This window comes from Malania oleifera, chromosome 11 (assembly GCF_029873635.1).
Source record: "Malania oleifera isolate guangnan ecotype guangnan chromosome 11, ASM2987363v1, whole genome shotgun sequence".
Classification (NCBI taxonomy): Eukaryota; Viridiplantae; Streptophyta; class Magnoliopsida; order Santalales; family Ximeniaceae; genus Malania; species Malania oleifera.
This window is the reverse complement of record NC_080427.1, coordinates 38,625,001-38,647,934: the sequence shown is the minus strand read 5'-3', so window position 1 is coordinate 38,647,934 and position 22,934 is coordinate 38,625,001. Positions and strand designations below refer to the sequence as shown.

General features: G+C 37.6%; 1 non-coding gene across 1 annotated transcript; it reads left to right on the top strand.

Annotated features, from left to right (window-relative positions):
• The first annotated feature begins 4,932 nt into the window (after window positions 1–4,932).
• Window positions 4,933–5,004, top strand: TRNAD-GUC (transfer RNA aspartic acid (anticodon GUC)). The gene has a single exon. It is a non-coding gene; the product is annotated as a tRNA-Asp (tRNA).
• Window positions 5,005–22,934: the final 17,930 nt, after the last annotated feature.

Here is a 22,934-nt window from a genome sequence, read left to right as displayed (position 1 = left end):
GATATGTACATATATGTTTTACACTGATATAACGATATGAGTTATATACAGATATGTTTAATACAAATATGCTGAGATGAGATATATACAGACTAGTTTTATCAGATGTGATGAAATGTGATATATATATATATATACGCGGATTTCATTGATATGTTAAAATGAGATATACACAGACATGATGAGATATACATAGACATGATGAAATAAGATGAATAGCCATGAGTTACAGATGAGATGTGTTATTCACACATGGATACTCATAAGCTTGAGCTTGTTTATGAGAAATGAAAGCTCTTGGAAAAATATTATTATGTATACTGATTGGTGAAAATGGGAACCCGGTTGGTTAATGATATGAGAGCACGGTACCGTTGCAAGTGATTGAGTTAGTGCAACCACACTGCTCAGTAAGCATGTTGGTAATGGTAGTCGATTAAGCCTGCGAAGAGATGTTGACCACCCTTTGGGTCCAGACCAGGCTGTGGTGGGCTAATCGTAATATAGACAAGGTATTTTGATCAAACTTGGTAGGCCAGCCACAGTTAGGTCCCGCCTTCGGGCCGCATAACCCGGTCATGTGGGGTAATTACATTATGGTGATATGAATGGGTTCTTCATTACAGACACGATACAATCATGACTATATTTTGACAAATATGTTTTTTGTACACAAAAATATTTATTGAGTATGATTGTATTTTTGAGAAAAATATATGGATGCAAATGTATATACATTTATAAGTACAGTTTCATGATTTGGCTATTAAATTAATATTTATATGGGTATGTTATGATAAACTCAAACTCATTTGCCACACATTAATAATAATTTATTCCCACTTACTGAGAGGTGTCTCGCCCCCAAAGATTTTAAACATTTCAGGAAATTCAGGCAGCCAAGCAGAGCAAGCTCCCAAATAGAGGCGACGTAGTTCCTATAGTTCAAGGTATATGTATTTATTTTTGGGAGTTATATGTATTTCTATGGAAACTCTAGAACTTTGGTACATAAGGATTAGAAGTATTATGCTTCTCCGCTGCATCAACTTTGATGATGATATTATTGTAATAGAGATGTATGGTTATATTATATATATATATATATATATATATATATATATATATATAATGGTTGAAAAATCAAGACGTCACTGTTTGGCATTGGAGCCTAGGTTGCTAGGTTCTGCAGACTTAAGTGGATACAATAGCAGTGTATAGGAATGGATCTTAATGAGGGTAGGAAATGGGTAGAGTAAGAATCTAGTAAGTCATTATTGGAAGCTAGATAGAATCTTGGGTTTTGCTTTTGAAGTTTGGAAGCGGAAATCCATTGACGGTCTTTTGTGATTTTTCTATGACGACGCTAGCCGGAAAATTATGACAAACCATTGATGGTTTTACTTTTGTGCAGAGAGACTAAGACTTGGGATGTTAGTGGGTGGGAAAAGGCCAAAAAAAATTTTGATGTTCAAATTTTCCTTAGATTGATGATAGTGCTCCTCACATTAAGAAATTAGAATTCTAAAATTGTTTTTATTCTATTTTCAAGATGGACCCTGAAAATAGCAACAACCATGCTGGAGGTGGTGATGATACGAGGCCTTCTAGTATGGACAACAACGATTTTGATGCAGTCTTACGTAGTGTTGCTTAGCAGGTGATGGCTGAGATAGCACAAAGTTTTAGGGAGCAGGGTCACCTGCTAGTGGACAAAGGCTGCACTATAGAGCAGTTCACCCAAATGAATCCTCCAGCCTTTTTAGGAAGTGTAGGCCCAACTATGGTAAAAAACTGGATACAAGAGATTGAAAAGATCCTGATAGTACTACGATGCACCGACAAGAAAAGAGTTTTGTATGCCACGTTCAAACTAACAGGGGAGGCTGAGCTTTGGTGGTCTATAGTGAGGCTCTTGGAGGAGCAGACACCTATACTAATATCCCTGACTTAGGGAAGGTTTAAGGAGATCTTTTTTTACCGTTATTTTCTCGCCTCCATTAGAGATGCAAAGATGGAGGAGTTTTTGAATCTGACTCACAGACATCTGACAGTGCCACAGTATGCTGCTAGATTTGTGGAGCTGTCTCATTTTTCCCCATTCATGATCCTAGATGAGTTCAGGAAGGCATAGAGATTCGAAAAAGGGCTGAGATAGTAGGTGTATGAGTAGGTGGCAGTTCTGTAAATACAATATTTTTCTGAGTTGGTGGATAAAGCTACCATAGCCGAAGCCAGTTGGCAGAGGGGTACGGGAGGTCAGAGTTAGAGGAAGAGGCTTGCACCTCCTATTTTTTTGGTGAGCACTAGTTAGGGCCTATGGAGGAGATATGATGTGGGCCTATGACAAGTAGTGGGACACTGAGTTCCTCAGGGCAATCCAGCACCTCCTACTTGCCCTCGATGCTACAAAAGACTTTCAAAAGAGTGTCAGGTTAGGGTAGTCACCTACTACCAATGCAGACTGTAACGACCTGCTTAATTTCCAAATTTCTTTAAAAAATATAATAATAAAATCAATATCACATATTTCAGCTCAGCAGAATCATAATCCGCCTGGACCCGTGGGTACCAGAGATACATCAAAACAAAAAACGGAAGCCTAAGCAGCAGGAAACATACAATCACAATATTATAAATTCGAAACATCCATCACATTACTATAAATACCAGAGCCACTACATCCACTGTATTTCAGTATATACATCCCAAAACAAAATCTAGGGACATTTCTCACAAAAATCCAACAGTCCCTACTAAAACTTACCCTTCAAAAAGGGCAGACAACAGCTCTAGATTAGCGGGGCTTTTCCCGTTCTCTTATCTGGGGCTCCTGAAAAGTTTATAAAATTTTGGGGTGAGACACCTCTCAATAAGGGAAATAAACTAATACCAGTGTGTGGCAACATGAGTATTTCGTGTTATACATACACCATAAACAATATATTCAGTAACTATTTGTCAAATCTGGGAAAACATATATATATCATCATAAACATGGCAGAATATACTGCATTTTCATAAACATATCTCATCTCATATAATAATAATACAAAAACATTCCTGGTAGGTTAGCTGGCTCTTGTCATGTATTACCCCCACATGACTGGGTTGTGTGGCCTAAAGGCGGGACCTGACAATGGTTGGCCGACCACTGCCAAGTCAAAAGTACAGTCTGTAAGTCTGATGGGTCTGCCAGACTTGGTCCGTACACCAAGGGCGCTCACACACTTCTTAAAACCACATCGACCATCCAATCTCACACCACTTCGTACAGCGGCGTTAACACAAATATCATGATCACGAAAACCGTGGACACATAGCAACGGTACCATGCAAGTGCTAGCCTAGACCAAGCCAATCAGGTTCTGATATCATATAACATACTGAAACTGTGATACATGGATATCTCATATCATTAATTATCAGATCAATCATATCATTTTGCATATACACGTATATCATGAAAATCATCGGCCCGTACGCCGGTATTTCACATTTTACCATAGGTCGGCCCGTACACTAGCAAATTGTAGCACAACCCGTACGCTGGAAATCACATCCATAGCTCGGCCAGTATGCCAGCAAATCATATACATATTCTAGCCCGTACGATGGAAAATCATATACACAGCACGACCCGTACGCCGGTAAAATATATAAAAATCTTGGCCTGTACGCCGGTTTTCCATTATAAAAATTCATATCATAATCACATTTCCAGAAATCAGTATTTCACAATAATTTCTACTCATGGCACACTAACAGGTTTTCACATATTCAACATACCATCATTTTAACAGTATTTCCCAAATATAAATCATATGTATAAACATACTTACTTTCCAGAAATCAAATGCTATATATATATACATACATTTTCTTAAAAAGAACTAACTTAGTTTATCCCCTTACCTGATTCCTGAAAAGCCCCTAAGAAAATCTACCCTGCACCCGCAGGGTTCCCAACTCGACACCTTGGAAACAACATTCCCCAGAACTAAAGTTTAGTATTTCTAAGCATATAACACATCCTACAATTGCCAAAAATTTAAATATTGAGTATAAAGTCTTACCCTAGATTTGGGATAGTTTCCACCTCAGTCCCACCGACGATCCGCTCTAGTACACTTGTAGAGAACTTCGCTAGGAGCGTCGTGGTAGCTTCGGATCGTCGATCCGGCGATTGGCGGGGCCGAAATCGAAGAGAGAAGGGAGAGGGACCGTAGGAGAGAGAGAGAGAGCACTGAAATTTTTTAAAAAATCCAAGTTTGCATTATTTATAGGGTCAGATTCGTCAACGAGTCCTTTAGTAAATTCGTCAACGAACCTTACCCTTCGTTGACGAAATTCAGAGTAGCCCAAAACCTTCACTCGGTATTTTCTCGTCGAGGAAATGGGACCTCGTCGACAAGATCCTGAAGACCTTCGTCGACGAATCCCTGTATTTGTCGACGAAGCCTGGTAGTTTCCTGAAATTTTATATTCTCCAAAATGCAATGTCATCGATGAACACTTCGCGTTCGCCAATGAAGCCTACTGCCTCCTTCTGTTACTGATTCCATTTATCTCCCTCATTATTATTTAAATACTATTATTCTTCGGGTCATCACATAGACGGTTGGGCCATATGGCGAGGGATTGTTGTGCGCCCTCGAGCTATGCGCCTACTCCTAGACCATAGCAAGGAAATTACCCAGCACCCCAAGGTGACCAGCTGAGGAATACTGCCACGACACGAATCTATGTGCTAACCCTAAAAGACGCAAAGGTAGTAGGCGACATGGTGACAGGTATCATTTATATTATTTCATATAAAGCTACTATTTTGTTTGATTCAAAAGCGACACATTCTTTTGTGGCTCAAGAGTTTGTTAAGTTATATGGGATAGAAACTCAACCACTAGATGTTTGTCTATCAGTGGCTACACCGTCGTTGTAGTATAGTGGTGAGTATTCCCGCCTGTCACGCGGGTGACCCGGGTTCGATCCCCGGCAACGGCGCCAAAAACTTGACTCACTCGAAAAATGAGCAACTCAAAAGCTATCCCAAGTATAGGAGTTCTATCGTGTAATATTAAGCCTAAGGGCTAGATCGTCTCCTCAGGGAATGCGTTTTAATTTCAAATTTTACGTTCGTCCAATCGAAAACAAAAATGCACTGAACTCAGTTCAGATTCGGGTTTTCAAGATTGTGGAAACTTAAATGAAAACACAAATTAAAGTCCTAAAACTAGCATGCACGGAATTAAATAACCATAATAAAAACCCTAATCTACTTAAGGAAACACTAGAGCATACTAACTAAAAATGGAAACCTTAAACATGGAATTAAAAATACGCAACCACAATCACAATTTAAACACGAAACAAACAAAACTCTAAACCTAGCATGCAATGAAATTGAGAGCAAAAACAGAAACTCTAATCTACTCAAGGAAACATTGGGACACGCGTTAATTAAAAATGGCAACCTAGAACATGGAATTAAAAACACACAATGGAAACTAAATTAGACACACACTAAAAAAAACAACCAAACCTACTAAAAATCGAACCTTTAGCACAATTAAGAGATCAAATCAAGACTCACAATTTAAATGTAAACATGAACTCAATGGAAATTTAAAAGACATAAACAATAACAGAACACAATAAAAACACAACCTTTACTAATCATAGACCCTAACTAAATCGAATTTCGACAAAAAAAATATCTGAATTTAATTAAGAATGCTAAATTAAAATAACTATCAATTAGATAAACAAAGAGATTAATTTAACAATAATGAAATACTCAACATTACTCAACTTAAACAAAAAGAAAGAAAACTCCAATAACATTAAAAAAAACTAAAATTTCTTCAATATTCCAAGATTCAAAGAAAAGTAAATAAAAAAAAGAAAGAAAGGAAAAGAGAGAGAGAGAGAGAAACAAATCCACGGAGCTGTGAAGTTGCTGCTGTGCTTGGGAAGTTGCTGCTGCGCTTTGGTGGTCCTGCTATGGAGTCGGCTAGTGTTCTGCTGTGCTTGGGGATTGCTGAAGATGGTGGAGGAGGCTGGCCGTACTGCAAGAGGGCAGAGGAGGCCAAGCGAAACAGAGGAAAGGGGAAGAGTGAGGGAGGAAAGACAAAGGGAAGGAAGAGAGACAAGGGGAGAGAAGCATAATTGAAAAGAACAAAAAAAACAAACTAAAGAAGAAGAAGAAGAAGAAGAAGAAGAAGGAGAAGAGGAGAATGGGGAGCCATGGGGGCTGCCTATGCAGGAAGAGAAAGAGAAGGGTTAAATAGGATAGGGGGGGAAAGCCCTCGACCCGAATAGGAAACCCGAATTGCTATATTTTTTCATTTTTTTCATTCTCTGTTCATCGCAAATATGATTCTTTTGTAACCCGTATCTCACAAAACTCAAAACACAAAAGTTGGAGATAATCCTTTCCTTTTTCTCCAAAAATTTGAATCGTCTCGATCAGAGCTCGAATGGAAAAGTTATGTACAAAATACGAACAGGTGTCGGTTTTGATTCCCGGGAATTTTCCTGCGACAAAAAATTACCAAAACTTCATAAATAGTGCAATAAAGTTCAAGAATGATGATTTTGGCATTTTATTAAAATATTGGATAATTTTAGATATTTAATTAAAAATATAAACGGTAAAGCCCGGGTTAAGCGTCAAATTACGCAGTTTTGACGCGTAACCACACCCCCAACTAACGTTTTGCTAGTCTCTAGCAAATGACGTGAATGAATTTCAGGGCGGTGCCTACAACTACAAACTCCAATAATCATGAAATCAATGCACATGCGACAATATTATACCACTTCACATACAAGAATACTACTGAATTTCACACAGGCTCGTTCATATTCAATACATACGACTCCAAAGCACGTCACTCATGCAAGTTTCATCATTTATTTGTGATTTGAAAGCAGTATACTCACATAAAGTTAATCAGTGGCACATTCAGAGTTAATGCAATCATATAAGTTCGAGTATAAACGGGTAAACTCTCGAGATGTGTGTGATGTGTGTGACTCAGTACACCTAGGACGCCAGTGGACACCTACAGAACTGTCGCTTTGACTCGGCCTAACTGGTATACCCTCAAAAACACTCAAAGAAAATGGGTTCACTCATCATATGTGAGGAGGAGTGTCGCGATCAAACATCCCACATATTAAAAGGAACAACACTAAGTATATGGAGTGGACTAGTCAGGAAAGGATCTAGCCTATCTATGAGGTGTCGGGTCCTTCACCCTAGCATCTTCTCACCTAGTCGCCATATCCAACTGAGACCACCCTAGATCAACTTACTCACAAACTTGTCGTGAATGCATCTGAGGCATTAATCAGTTGAAGAATCTTCATACGTGGAAAATATGTGTCGTCCTTGACTTTTTGTGATATGTATTTGGGCCGGCATTGACATTTCATTTCATGCGCATGTGTATTGCTTATTCTTTGTTTTGCTCATTCTTCATTTTTTGTCGTTTCTTGATCAATTAGGACAATCATAACACTTCTTTTGTAATCTTCATACCATCAATAGAAATTGAGCTCGAATAGTGGTCTATGAACTAAGTCTATCTCTAGGGGTGGCTCAGCCTTCACATCTTGAGTAGGCTACAAGACCTAAGTTTCTATCTCCCCACTAGGTGTCACCTCTAGGCTAGCAAATCAAAAACAGAGACTAGTGTACAAGGAATCATCCAGAAAAAGAGAATTGAGTTCTATGAACTCTGATTTGATATTAACGTTCAAAAGGACGATAAATAGCTCAAGGATATCTCACAAGGTGTCATAGTCTCCACGGATGCTCTCTCAGTGCTCACAAGGAACCCTAAGTGCAATGAATCATGTGAATGTGTTTATTCAGCCTCGTGAGATGCATGTAGATACAGAAAATTATATAACCAAATTAACACAAATGTACTACCAATCGATTCTTCATGGAGTCATAAGATCATATAGAGAGAAACTACGCATGATTGACTAAAGTGTGTCATTCATAAGTTATGCATGAGTATGTGAAGCGTATACACAGTGTTAAGCATGACATAGTGCAATGTAATTCCTCAGTGCTCCTCCTTTCTTTCTCTCTTTCTTTGATTTTTTTTTATTTTTTTTTTATTTTTTATTTTTTGATTTTTTTTTTAAAACCCAATACGTGTACGTGCACAGTGTCACATGCGAATGCTCATCCCCCCCAACTAAAGTGGAATATTGTCCTCAATGTGAAAGCATAGGGGAAATAGAAAATACTGTGCACGGGATAAGTAAGGCGTACCTGAGTGGCGAAATAATGGAAAACAAATATCGAACTACGAGAAAATAGACCTGAAAACTAACTAAAAATAAAATAAAAGGAAAATAAGGGAAAAAAAACATCACAATTGTCTTGGCGGAGGCTCTGGAGGAATTTCGTCTGGTGGCCGCAGGTCTATAAATTGCACCGGCGGTTCTCCAAATTTAAGCCGCCACAATCGATCAGTCGTCATACCTGCACGAAAATCAACCTCAAATGAATTAATGCGTGTGAAAATACCAAACAATTTGTGTGCAGGTCGACCCTCTTGTGTTGACAAGAATGGGTCTTTATTCAACATCGTTTCCAAGAAATTTGCTTCTTTACGAGCTAACGATTGAGAGCAAGTGATCGGAATAATTACCTGCAGTTCTTCAAAAGCATTAACATTAAAGGTTTTACCTGGTGATTTGAAAATTATATGCTCACCAGACTGGTCACCCTCTTTATCAGGTGTACATATCATCATACCACTGCAAGAGTCTACCTCCACACTAGGCTCCTTAACATCTGATTCAGGCGAGAGTGACGGTTTCATTGTTTCTGAGCTCGGAGCATGAGGTACCACAGGTTGGTACTCCGTATGAGTATCAGTCTCCTCATCAACTAACTGCTTCGCTTCTAGCCCCGTTTCCTCTGATTTTTCTTTGAATTCATCTATTTCAACCGTAACTTCCGGTGCTGGGACAACTGTTTGCCCGGCGATGAGCATTTCAGATTGGGGATCGTCTTTCTCGCTACTGAAGGTGATGGTGGCCTCTGCTGTCTCAAGAGAAACATCATGTATTTGTTGTTGCGATTGCTGGTACTCTTGAGAACTAGGCTGAGGTTCCGCGAGTGATTCCTCATTTTCTAAGATGTCCAACTGTGTGCTTATTGCATTAATGGTATCCCGTAATTCATTATTATGATCGACTTGAGTTTGCATGAACTGCTGGAGCATGTTCACCATCTGAGTTATGCTATCCTCCAGAAATTCCGACAGCGTACAACTCTGAGGGATCTGTGGTGGCTGGTATTGAGGCGGAGGAATATCCGGGCATTTTGGTGGTTCATATGCATCACCACCACTAATTGTGCTGATAGGATGTGCAGTCATGGGTGCCTGAGTGTATCGTGTGTTGCACTGTGGGACATTGTCAGCTAAGTAATCAAAGAATGATAATACCTGATCTGGATCCTCGCTGACGAGCTCTCCATTAGACATAGTTTGGACAAAACACTTGCAATTAGGGGTAAAAGCAGTATAAAAACAATCAGCTAACCTCCATAAGTCGAACCCATGATGTGGACAAGTGCTTAGTAGATCCTTGAATCGCTCCCAGCAAGCCCGAAATGTCTCGTCATCCTGCTGCACAAAATTAAGAATCTGTTCCTACAAAAATTGAGTTCTCTGTGAGGGACAAAATGCATGCAGGAATTCACGCTCCATATCAACCCAATTAATGATAGAGTGCGGTCTTAAGGAACGAAACCAAATTAGTGCCCTATCCTACAAAGTAGCAAGAAATAAATTCAGTCTAGTAGATTCGTCAGCTCTAGCATGAGAGAAAAACATATTGCAGGTTAACTCAAACTCTGCTAGATGCTAATAAGGGCACTCAGATTTCGTCCCGTAGAACTCAGGTAGCAATGACGTCCTCCCGCGCTGCATCATGAAATTAAGCTCGTCATAAGGCAAAACAGTGGAAGAGGATGTAGTGGCATATTCAAGCTGCAAAAAGTCCATTATCGTGCGCGGTGCAGGTGCAGCCATTTTTCAAAACTCAAAAAAAATTTCTGTTTTTATTTTCTGCTTTTTTTTTCTTTTTTTATAAAGCTAATAAAAATGACGAGAAAAACATAAATTTGAGACTAAAAACGACATTCCCCGGCAACGGCGCCAAAAACTTGACTCACTCGAAAAATGAGTAGCTCGAAAGCTATCCCAAGTATAGGAGTTCTATCGTGTAATATTAAGTCCAAGGGCTAGATTATCTCCTCAGGGAATGCGTTTTAATTTCAAATTTTACGTTCGTCCAATCGAAAACAAAAATGCACTGAACTCAGTTCAGATTCGGGTTTTCAAGATTGTGGAAACTTAAATGAAAACACAAATTAAAGTCCTAAAACTAGCATGCACGGAATTAAATAACCATAATAAAAACCCTAATCTACTTAAGGAAACACTAGAGCATACTAACTAAAAATGGAAACCTTAAACATGGAATTAAAAATACGCAACCACAATCACAATTTAAACACGAAACAAACAAAACTCTAAACCTAGCATGCAATGAAATTGAGAGCAAAAACGGAAACTCTAATCTACTCAAGGAAACATTGGGACACGCGTTAATTAAAAATGGCAACCTAGAACATGGAATTAAAAACACACAATGGAAACTAAATTACACACACTAAAAAAAAAACCAAACCTACTAAAAATCGAACCTTTAGCACAATTAAGAGATCAAATCAAGACTCACAATTTAAATGTAAACATGAACTCAACGGAAATTTAAAAGACATAAACACTAACGGGACACAATAAAAACACAACCTTTACTAATCATAGACCCTAACTAAATCGAATTTCGACAAAAAAAAATATCTGAATTTAATTAAGAATGCTAAATTAAAATAACTATCAATTAGATAAACAAAGAGATTAATTTAACAATAATGAAATACTCAACATTACTCAACTTAAACAAAAAGAAAGAAAACTCCAATAACATTAAAAAAAACTAAAATTTCTTCAATATTCCAAGATTCAAAGAAAAGTAAATAAAAAAAAAGAAAGAAAGGAAAAGAGAGAGAGAGAGAGAAACAAATCCACGGAGCCGTGAAGTTGCTGCTGTGCTTGGGAAGTTGCTGCTGCGCTTTGGTGGTCCTGCTATGGAGTCGGCTAGTGTTCTGCTATGGAGTCGGCTAGTGTTCTGCTGTGCTTGGGGATTGCTGAAGATGGTGGAGGAGGATGGCCGTACTGCAAAAGGGCAGAGGAGGCCAAGAGAAACAGAGGAAAGGGGAAGAGTGAGGGAGGAAAGACAAAGGGAAGGAAGAGAGACAAGGGGAGAGAAGCATAATTGAAAAGAACAAAAAAAACAAACTAAAGAAGAAGAAGAAGAAGAAGAAGAAGAAGAAGAAGGAGAAGAGGAGAATGGGGAGCCATGGGGGCTGCCTATGTAGGAAGAGAAAGAGAAGGGTTAAATAGGATAGGGGGGGAAAGCCCTAGACCCGAATAGGAAACCCGAATTGCTATATTTTTTCATTTTTTTCATTCTCTGTTCATCACAAATATGATTCTTTTGGAGCTCGTATCTCACAAAACTCAAAATACGAAAGTTGTAGATAATCCTTTCCTCTTTCTCCAGAAATTTGAATTGGTTAGATCGGAGCTTGGACGGAAAAGTTATGTACAAAATACGAACAGGTGTCGGTTTTGATTCCCGGGAATTTTCCTGCGACAAAAAATTACCAAAACTTCATAAATAGTGCAATAAAGTTCAAGAATGATGATTTTGGAATTTTATTAAAATATTGGACAATTTTAGATATTTAATTAAAAATATAAACGGTAAAGCCCGGGTTAAGCGTCAAATTACGCAGTTTTGACGCGTAACCAAGACCATAGCAAGGAAATTACCCAGCACCCCAAGGTGACCAGCTGAGGAATACTACCACGACACGAATCTATGCGCTAACCCTAAAAGACGCAAAGGTAGTAGGCGACATGGTGACAGGTATCATTTATATTATTTCATATAAAGCTACTATTTTGTTTGATTCAAAAGCGACACATTCTTTTGTGGCTCAAGAGTTTGTTAAGTTATATGGGATAGAAACTCAACCACTAGATGTTTGTCTATTAATGGCTACACCGATGGGGACCATAGCAGTGTGTAGGAGGGTACTTAGAAATTTTCTTATCAATATTCAGGGGAGGTCACTGCCTGCTAATTTGGTGGTTCTCGATATGCATGGGTTCGACATGATTCTGGGGATGGACTAGCTAGCTACCAACTATGCCGATATTGACTGCCAAAAGAAAGAGGTAGTCTTCATACTGCCAGGGGAGTAGGAATATCGATACATGGGGACGCGCGTACACTCCTCACGGCAGATGTTATCAGTTAATCAGGCAAGGAGATTGCTCTTAGAGGGATGCCAGGGGTACCTAACTTGTGTGAAAGAAGCACTGATAAGGGAATTAAAGTTAGAAGATATCCTGATAGTGAGGGATTTTCTTAATTTGTTTCCAAAGGATTTTTCGAGATTACCTCCTGATCGAGAAGTTGAGTTTGTGATTGATTTACCTCCAGGGACAGCGTCAATCTCTAAGACTCCGTACAAAATGGCCCTAATGTAATTGAAAGAATTGAAAGAACAACTGTAAGATTTGTTGGATAGGGGATTTATCAGGCCTAGTGTGTCATCCTAGGAGCACCAGTACTTTTGGTGAGAAAGGAAGACGGGACGATGAGGATGTGTATTAACTACAAGGAGATAAATAAAGTAATAATTAAGAATAAGTATCCTCTTCCCCGTATTGATGATATGTTTGACGAATTCCAGGGAACGCGGGTATTCTCTAAGATTGATCTTTGATCCGAGTACCATCAGGTGAAGGTCAAGGTGGAGGATGTTCCAAAGACAGCATTTTAGACTTGGTATAGCCATTATGAGTTTTTGGTTATGCTATTCAGACTAACGAATGCTGCTGCTGTATTCATGGACTTGATGAATAGGGTTTTCCATCAGTACGTGGATCAGTTTGTTGTGGTTTTTATCGATGATATTTTGGTATATTCAAGGATCCCTGATGAGCATGAGGTTCATCTAAGGACAAGTCTTCAGATACTGAGAGAAAGGATAATGTATGCTAAATTCAAGAAGTGTGAGTTCTGGTTGGAACAAGTTACATTCCCCAGGCATGTTATATCTAGGGGTGGAATTTCTATGGATACGAGTAAGATTGAGGCGGTAGTGTACTGGGAAAGACCCAAAAATGTGCAGGAAGCAAGAGTTTCTTAGGATTGGTAAGATGCTATAGTCGATTTGTAGAGGGATTTTCTAAATTGTCAGGTCTTTTGACAAAATTGACCGAGAAAAGTGTGAAGTTTGATTGGACCGATGAGTGTGAATACAGTTTTCAAGAGCTAAAGTAGTGACTTGTCACTGCACCGATTTTGACAATACCTTCGGGAGAAGAAGGTGTTTTAATTTACAGTGATATGTCACATAAAGGGCTTGGTTGTGTGCTGATGCAACAGGGGAAAGCGGTAACTTATGCTTCTCGATGACTTAAAGAATATAAGAAGAATTACCTTACCCATGATCTGGAATTAGCAATGGTGGTATATGCATTGAAAATTTGGAGGCATTAACTGAAAGTGCGAAATATTTATAGATCATAAGAGTTTAAAATATTTTTTCACACATAAAGAGTTGAATATGAGACAGAGGAGATAGCTAGAATTGAAAAAAGATTATGATGGTATCATCAGTTAACACCCATGGAAAGCTAATGTGGTAGCCGATGCCTTAAGCCGGAAGTCAGGGAATACCTCAGTATCAGCAATGCTAACCCAACACTAGATTAGGATGGATCTAGAAAGGTTTGGTGTGGAACTAGTAGAGGGGAGCCATCAAGCATTCATTGCAAGTCTAGTAGTTCAGCTTACTTTACTGGAGAGGATTAAGACTGCTCAAATAAAAGATTCATAGTTAGTAAAGATTGTGGATAAAGTGCAGAGTGGGCTGGGTACATATATTAGTATCTTAGATGATGGAGCTTTGAGATTTCGTACCAGACTATGTGTACCTAATGATGCTAAAATTAAAAAAACTATTTTGGATTAGGCACATCATTCCCTCTACATAGTACACCCAGGAAGCACTGAGTTGTATAGAGATCTACGAGAATCTTTCTAGTAAGAGTAATATGAAAAGAGAAATTGCCCGATACGTAGAGCAGTGCTTGACATGTCAGCAAGTAAAGGTTGAGCATCAGAAACCAGCAGGACCACTACAACCACTTCACATTCCTGAATGGAAATGGGATCACATTTTCATGGACATCGTCACAGGGTTGCCACCAGCATTGTATGGGTAAAACGTCATATGGTAGTCGTAGACCGTTTGACAAAGACTGTCAACTTTCTTCCAGTTAGGACTAACTACTCCATGAATAGGCTAGCGAAATTATATATTCAAGAGGCAATTAGACTCCATGAAGTTCCAATTCAGATCCTAAATCGTAAAGAGTAAGAATTATACACAAAAGAATCCTATTGGTAAAAGTATTCTAGTGCAATCGCGCAATTGAGGAGGCTTCATGCGAATTAGAGGAGAAAATGCGTTAGAAATATCCGCACTTGTTCAGTGGGACCCAGAGTTAGACAGGTAAAGGTAAGTAATGGTTTTGGCTTTTTTCTTGAACAGTGTAGGATTGTAATTATATATATGTATTTTTGGTGTTAGGTCATGAATGGTTTTAGGAGAATTTCTATTTATGTGATTGATTGTAATCTTCCAAGACCTCTATTGTAACCACGGTATTCCTCCACCATAAGTGAGAGTAAATAATAAAATTTTATTGGTTTTTTTCCCCAAATGATAGTACAAGCATCAAGTAGCAAATTTCGAGGATGAAATTTTCGTAAGGAGAGGAGGATGTAGTGATCCAAAAAAAAAATATTAAAAATAAATTAAATATATAAATAAAATTAATTTTTTATAATAATTATTATTTAAATAATATATATATTTATATATATTAAAAGAAAGTATCACGATGCTTCTGTGAAGCATCCTTAAATTTCAATTTCAGAGAAGCAAAGGAAGTGCCCCCCCCCCCCAATTGACGAGTTTTTCTTCTCTCATCACACTCTCTCTCTTTCTCTCTCCTTAACCACTCTCTCTCTCTCTCTCTCTCTCTCTCTCTCTCTCCTCAATTTCTTCCTCGATTCTTGACCGATTGAAGAACAGAAAATACCACTAGGTTCTATTCTCGGCCACCAACATTTTAACCGGAGTGCATTCATGATTAGGGCACTGTAGGCACCACTCCTGCGATAAGGTAAACTCTCTCTCTCTCTCTCCTTAATTTCTCTCAAATCTTCAGCCGAATTGACAATCAGACACCACCATAGGTCCCAGCTTCGATTATGAGCAAGTTAATTGTAGCATATTTTTGATTTGGGGATCCTAGGCACCACTCCAAGGCTAAGGTGAGGGGTATAAATTATATAAGTTGTTTTAAAATTAACCGATTAAATTGTAGTATTTGATTATATTAAATTTTTGGAAATATTCCTAGAATTTAATTAAACTGCATGGATTTGATTAAATAGAATTTTTGGGGAATATGTCAGAAATAAGTTAAATTAGAGGGATTTGATTAAATTAGATCTTTGGGAATATTTTGGAATCAGATTAAACTGCAGGGATTTGATCATATTGGTGTTTTTAAATATGTTAGAAATTAAATTTAAAGATGGGAAGTGGATCATACTTGCATTTTTTTGTTAGAATCTAACCGATTAATTAGAGTACATGGGCCTAGGAAATGTTAAAATAATGATAATTTCAGGATAGAACTAATTAAACCAAGGCATGTGAATACATAGATTTGGGTGAATGCCGCGGGTGTTGATTTAGGATCCTTGCAGACACGTCCTTAGCAAACAAGAAAAGGGAATTAAGTTATGTCAGGAATTTTTGGAAATTAATTGATTAAATTAAAGTATGATATGAAAATATTATATGTGATATTCTGACTTATCAGGCATATAAGAAATATTAGTTTTAGGACTATCCTATATTTTACTGGATAATTATTATATTGTTAAATATTACTGAAAAACTTGTGTGGCATGAGAAAGGATTTTGATTATTTCAAAATGAATATGTGAATATATTATATGATGAGACGTGATTTATGTTAAGATAAAAATAGATATGCTTTAAATAGATATGTTGATATGAGATATGTACAGATATGTTTTACACTAATATAACGGTATGAGTTATATACAAATATGTTTAATACAAATATGCTGAGATAAGATATATATAGACTAGTTTTATCATATATGATGAAATGTGATATATATACTGACGCGAATTTCATTGATATGTTAAAATGAGATATACACAGACATAATGAAATATGATGAACAGTCATGAGTTACAGACAAGATGTGTTATTCACACATGGATGCTCATAAGCTTGAGCTTTGTTTATGAGAAAAGAAAGCTTTTGGAAAAATATTATTATGTATACTAAGTGGTGAAAATGAGAACTCGGTTAGTTAATGATATAAGAGCACGGTACCGCTGCTAGTGATTGAGTTAGTGTAACCACACTGCTCGGGTAGCGTGTTGGTAATGGAGGTTGATTAAGCCTGCAAAGAGATGTTGACCACCCCTGGGCCCGGACCAAGCTGCAGTGGGCCAATCGTACTATAGACAAGGTATTTTGATCTAACCTGGTAGGCCAGCCACAATTAGGTCTCGCCTTTGGGCCGCACAACCCGGTCATGTGGGGTAATTACATGACGGTGATATGAATGGGTTCCTCATTACAGACACGATACACTCATTTTATTGAGTATTATCATATTTCCGAGAAAAATATATGGATGCAAATGTATATACATTTATATGAATATGAGTATAGTTTCATGATTTCGCTATTAAATTAATATTTATATGGGTGTGTTATGATAAACTAAAACTCATTTTCCATACATTGATAATAATTTATTCCCACTTACTGAGAGGTGTCTCACCCCAAAGATTTTAAATAATTCAGGAAACTCAGGCAGCCATGCAGAGTGAGCTCCTAAATAGAGGTGACTTAGTTCCTATAGTTCAGGGTATGTGTATTTATTTTAGGGAGTGGGGATATGTTGTATAATCCTTGGGATATCAGTTGGTTTTTTGGGATTTATATGTATTTCTGTGGAAACTCTAGAACTCTAGTATTGTACATAAGGATTATAAGTATTATGTTTCTCCGCTGCATTAACTTTGATGATGATATTATGGTAATAGAGATGTATGGTTATATATATATATATAAAATGGTTGAAAAATCAGGGCGTCACAGTTATAATTCATTATTTTCATATTTCAATATTTTAAACTCAAGAGAGAATTAATCAATTGACCACCACATGGTAATCAAGGTTGAAGGGCTAATTTTAATTAGCCAACTCAAATTAGAAGGCTAGGTAATGTCAAATATAAAAGAATGGGTTTGTGATTTTAATGGATCCACTTTTTTTATGAACTGTGTGTATTGGGATATGAATCATACATTCAACTTTATTTAGAGACAGTTCGTGACATAGTACGTAGCGATTCTCTTGACTGCCTTCTTCATTCAACAAGTATAATTTTCAAAAAAACAAATAGAAACTTATATTATATTCTTTTGAAACTTCTTTGTTAGAAATCTTAAAATGAAATTTAATTTTCAGAAGGGGTGGTAAGGGTCATGGGATATAAAATAGGGTACGTACCTTCCCTTCATATTCTAGATTTGTGGGCCTGCAATGAATTATTTGGAAATGTTTGATGTTGTATATATTGAATTGCACAACAGAATATCAGATCAAACAAATGCAACACTCAATGATAAAAATACAGAACAACACAACCACACAGATTATATGAAATCAATAATAAGAACATAAAGGATTACGTGGTTAGGCAATGCATACATCCATAGGAGCAACCAATAATCTTTCTTACTATCTTGTGTTAAAGACACTAACTCTATTACAAATACAGCATATACCATGTATATATAAAGTTCCCAGAGGTTTTCCCTCCAAACCCCAACTAACTTAACGTTCCTTTATTCAAAATTTGAAATATGCGCTGGGTTTCACGAGCCAAACTGCCGATGGTTTCAGGCAGAGAGTAAAATCTCTTAGATACTGCTCCAAATTTTCGACGGTTAGAGGATTACCGTCGATGGTTTCCCCTGCTGCATCTTGATTTCCTTCATGTTTTCCCTTTGTGCATGCTTTCTACTTAGTATGTGAGCCACATATGACAACAATGTCCACCTTGGCGAACATACGCCCTTTAAGAGATTGAAAACATAAACTCGTTGCTCCACCTTGACCTTGGGACATTAATGTTGGAAATTGTGTATTCCTAAAAGGGGGTTGAATTGGGTTTTAAAAACTTTTTGTCCAATTTAAAAAATTTTTCGAGTCACCACAGGTCATATATCATTCAAAGTACATGCGTGTATGTAAAATAACTTTACCAATGAACACAAATATATACATATGCAGTAAATCTTATTTAAATTAAAATTTGTGTATGCAGATGATTATGACAATGAATGTAAACTGGCATACACATGCAGAAATTAAAGTATAGGAATTTAGATAAGATAGAGAGAGAGAGAGAGAGAGAGAGAGAGAGAGAGAGAGAGAGAGAGAGAGAGAGAGAGAGAGAGATTGAGAGATTTGTTATCAAAGTTTGGTCAAACCAACCTACATCCCTGCCATGGGCATACCCCCCAAGGATTCCACTAAGTGCTCATTTTAACTTGGTGGAGTGACACAACTTATAATCCTCTCCTTACTGGGCGAGGAATACCCCAAGACACATTACAGGGCTAACCCCAATCTACATTCCTCTCCTTACGGGGCGAGGAATACCCCAACTGAATTACCAGGCTGAGCAGAACTAGTCTCCCTTACGGGGTGGAGACTCCCCAGTTCAATTTACAGGATGAACCCATCCAGTCTCCCTTATAGGGCAGAGACTCCCCAGTTCAATTAACGAGTTGAACCCAACCGGTACATTAAAAACCATTTTGTACATATAAAAATGCTTCTACAACTAAGCTGATATGTACAACATAAAAGCTCTACAAAGCACTCTCTCATGATATGAAGTTTAAACTCAGTAGAGTAAGGGTGTTTTTCTTGAAATAAATATTACAATCTTTGAAGAAGGATATGAATGATAAAATGTTTCAAAGATTTGAACCCTAATAAAAAATGTTCTTTGAAAATATTTTTCACTAGACATGTAAGAGAACCTAGGGTGCTTTTCAAAAATATTTTTGCAAAAATGATCTTTCATTTCAAAAATGAAATATACCACAAGTGTTTTCAAAGATCTAAATGTCATAAGAATTTTCTCCAACAAATATTTGCAATAAGAGATATTTGGAGAAGTAGGATTGATGCTCAAAATATGTTTTTACAATTCGACATAATAAAAATAAATGCCCAAACAAAATTCTCTCCTTTTCTATAAATATTTTTCAAAAAATAATGAGAGAAATAGATTTGGAGAGAGTATAAAAAAATTTGCCCCAAAGAAAGATTTTTGCAATAGAAATGAGTTTGGGGGAATTTTGATTAAGAAAAGATTTGAGAGAGTTTTTAAGTTAATCAAAGTTACTAATTAAACAAATGGAAGGGGTATTTATAGTTTTTTCTGAAAAATATGACCGTTGGGGACATGCTCGTCATTTTCAAAAATGTTTAATTAAAATTAAAACGTGATTAGCGCTGAAAAATTAAACAAACCTGAGAGGTTCGGTCGATTGACCTTCAGCATCGATCGACCGAACACACACAGAGATTTTGAATTTGGTTTTGCGTTCGGTTTGCTGTGGGAGGTGTCCAATTGGTTAGGCAAAGCGATTTCCCAAACCTTCGAAGGTTCGGTCAACCAGGCCTAAAGCCGGTCTGCCGATTCTTCATGGTCGATCGCCGAGAGCCCTTTTGTGTGACGCCCCAATTTTCATACCAATTTTTTTCCAGTTAATAATAACTATTAATCAAACATCGGCCACAACAAAAACTCTAATACCATTTAAACATAACCTGACCTGAAGTGGGATATCGGGTAATCAATCTATCATATAAATACATACCTAATAGTGGAAGTCCATATATACATATCATACATAATACAAATAACCAGAGTACTAAACATCCATATATATATATAAATCTAACACATCCCCAAAAATCAACCAAAAACTCTAGGGGAATCATACATCCCTAACTCAAAACACTCACCCTGTCTATCAAGGTACTAGGTCTCCTCTACCTTGGAGCTTTATTTTCTAGTCTGTCATGGTTCTCTAAAATATTTAGATATTTGGGTGAGACACATCTCAGTACAACGTGTAGTAGTATGAGTTTCATTATATCATAAAATACTTATTTTAGTGATAATATCATTTGAGAAAAATATACCAATTATACTCATAATCATATAGATATAAAACACAAGCTTTTATAAGCTTTATTTCCATTTTTCAAACTCATTCTCATGCAACCCATATTTATTAGCGAAAGTTCCCGAGGAAAGGGAAGATTACACGCCCATACATGTAGCTCCCCTCTGCTCTGATATCGTTTGTAACTTTACCCGAATAGCAGAGGGGGATGACGACAGAGAGGCGCAACAGCACAGAGCTAGAGGAAGAGGCCCGTGCCTTCTGGTTTTCAAGTAGGGTCCAGTCGAGGACCATGGAGGAGATATGATAGTAGAGGGGGACGACGACAGGGAGAAGGAGATCGAGCAGTAAAGGGCAGACAGATGCCCCCTTCTAGACATATTATGAGAAACTGTCAGGCACCGTCAGCGGTAGTGGCTACTCCTTGATCATATTGAGGAGGCTATCAGGCACCTCAAGGTAGACAGTAGAGGAATACTGCTCCAGGTTGAGTTTATGCACTGACACCAGGAGATGCTGAGGCGGTAGGAAATATGGTGACAGGTACTGTTTCAATACTGTCATTAAAGCTACCGTCTTGTTTGATTCTAGGGTGACTCATTCTTTTATCGCCCAAGAATATGTGAATTTGTGTGGGTTTGAACCTCAGCAGTTAGATATTGGTTTTTCTGTTGCTACGCCGACTGGGGATGTAGGGATATGTAAAAAGGTACTTAGGGACTATCCAGTGGGTATTCAGGGGAGGTCTTTGTCAGCTAATCTGGTGGTTTTAGACATGTATGGGTTTGAAGTAATCTTGGGAATGGACTGGCTAGATTCCCACTATGCTAGCATTGATTGTCATCAGAGAGAGGTAGTGTTTAGACCTCCAAAGAGATAGGAGTACAGTTTCGTGGGATCACATGTGCGCACCCCACCTCAGTTACTATCTGCTATTCAGGCACGTAGATTGCTATTAGAAGGTTGTCAAGGATATTTAGCCTCTGTGAAGGCAGTATAAGAAGGGGAGCTAAGGGTGGAGGATATCCCAGTGGTGAGGGATTTTCCTGATGTATTCCCCAGGGATTTGTCGGGACTACCTCCTGATTGTGAAGTAAAGTTCGTTATTGATTTGATTTCGGGGACAGCGCCGATTTTGAAGGTTCCGTATAGAATGGCACTGGCAGAGTTGAAGAAATTGAAAGAATAGTTACAGGAATTGTTAGATATAGGGTTTATTCAGCTCAGTGTTTCGCCTTGGGGAGCACCATATTTGTTTTTGAGAAAGAAGGATGAGTTGATGAGGTTGTGCATTGACTACCGAGAAATAAATAAAGTAACTATCAAGAATAAATACCTGCTCCCGTGTATCGGTGATTTGTTTGACTAGTTATAGGGGACACAGATCTTTTCGAAGATAGATTTATGCTCCGGGTACCATCAGGTGAAAGTCAAGGCAGAAGATGTTCTAAATACGACATTTAGAACACGGTATGGACACTATAAATTTCTAGTTATGCCATTTGGGTTGACGAATGCTCCTGCAGTGTTTATGGATTTGATGAACAGGGTCTTTCACCAATATTTGGATTAGTTTGTGACAGTATTTATTGATGATATACTGTTGTATTCGAAAAGCCCTAAGGAGCATGAGGAGCATCTGAGTATAGTTCTTTAGGTGTTACGAGAGAAGAAGTTATATGTGAAGCACAAGAAGTACGAGTTCTGGTTGGAACAGGTTACATTCCTTGGACACATTACATCCAGGGGTAGTATTTATGTTGATCTGAGTAAGATTGAGGCGGTAGTATACTGGGTACGACTAAAGAACGTGTAACGACCTGCTATTTATTCAATATTTTTTTTCCTTTTTGAATATAATAAAGGGCATCTGTCTAAACACTGATAATAACATCTCAGGCCCAAAGAGCACTGAGGAAACTCTGTCTGTCATATATAACTAAGAAGCAGTACACAAAACTAGGAACTGCTATATACAATACAATACCAGAAAACTATAGAGCTCTGTAATATATTTACAATACAAAATACCCAGTGACGTCACTATAATCTGAAAACTATTCCGAAACACTGTTATCACAAAAATACCTACCCTTCCCACAAGGGCAGCTCAAGTCAACCTCTACCTGCGAGCCTGATCTACTTGCCTAACTGGATCTCCTGAAAAATGATAAGTCAATGGGATGAAACAACGCTCAGTAAGTGGAAATATGTTATTACTAGTGTGTGGCGGCTAAGTTAAATATTTAAAATACTAAAATAAGACTGTAATCTGAGAAAACTGATAAACTATACATGATATATATATCTATCATATAATCTTTAAAATATAACTATGTATTTGAGTTTGCTATCTGAAGGTACCGCTAATATAATAGTATAAACTAGTACTGTGTGATATATTTGTAC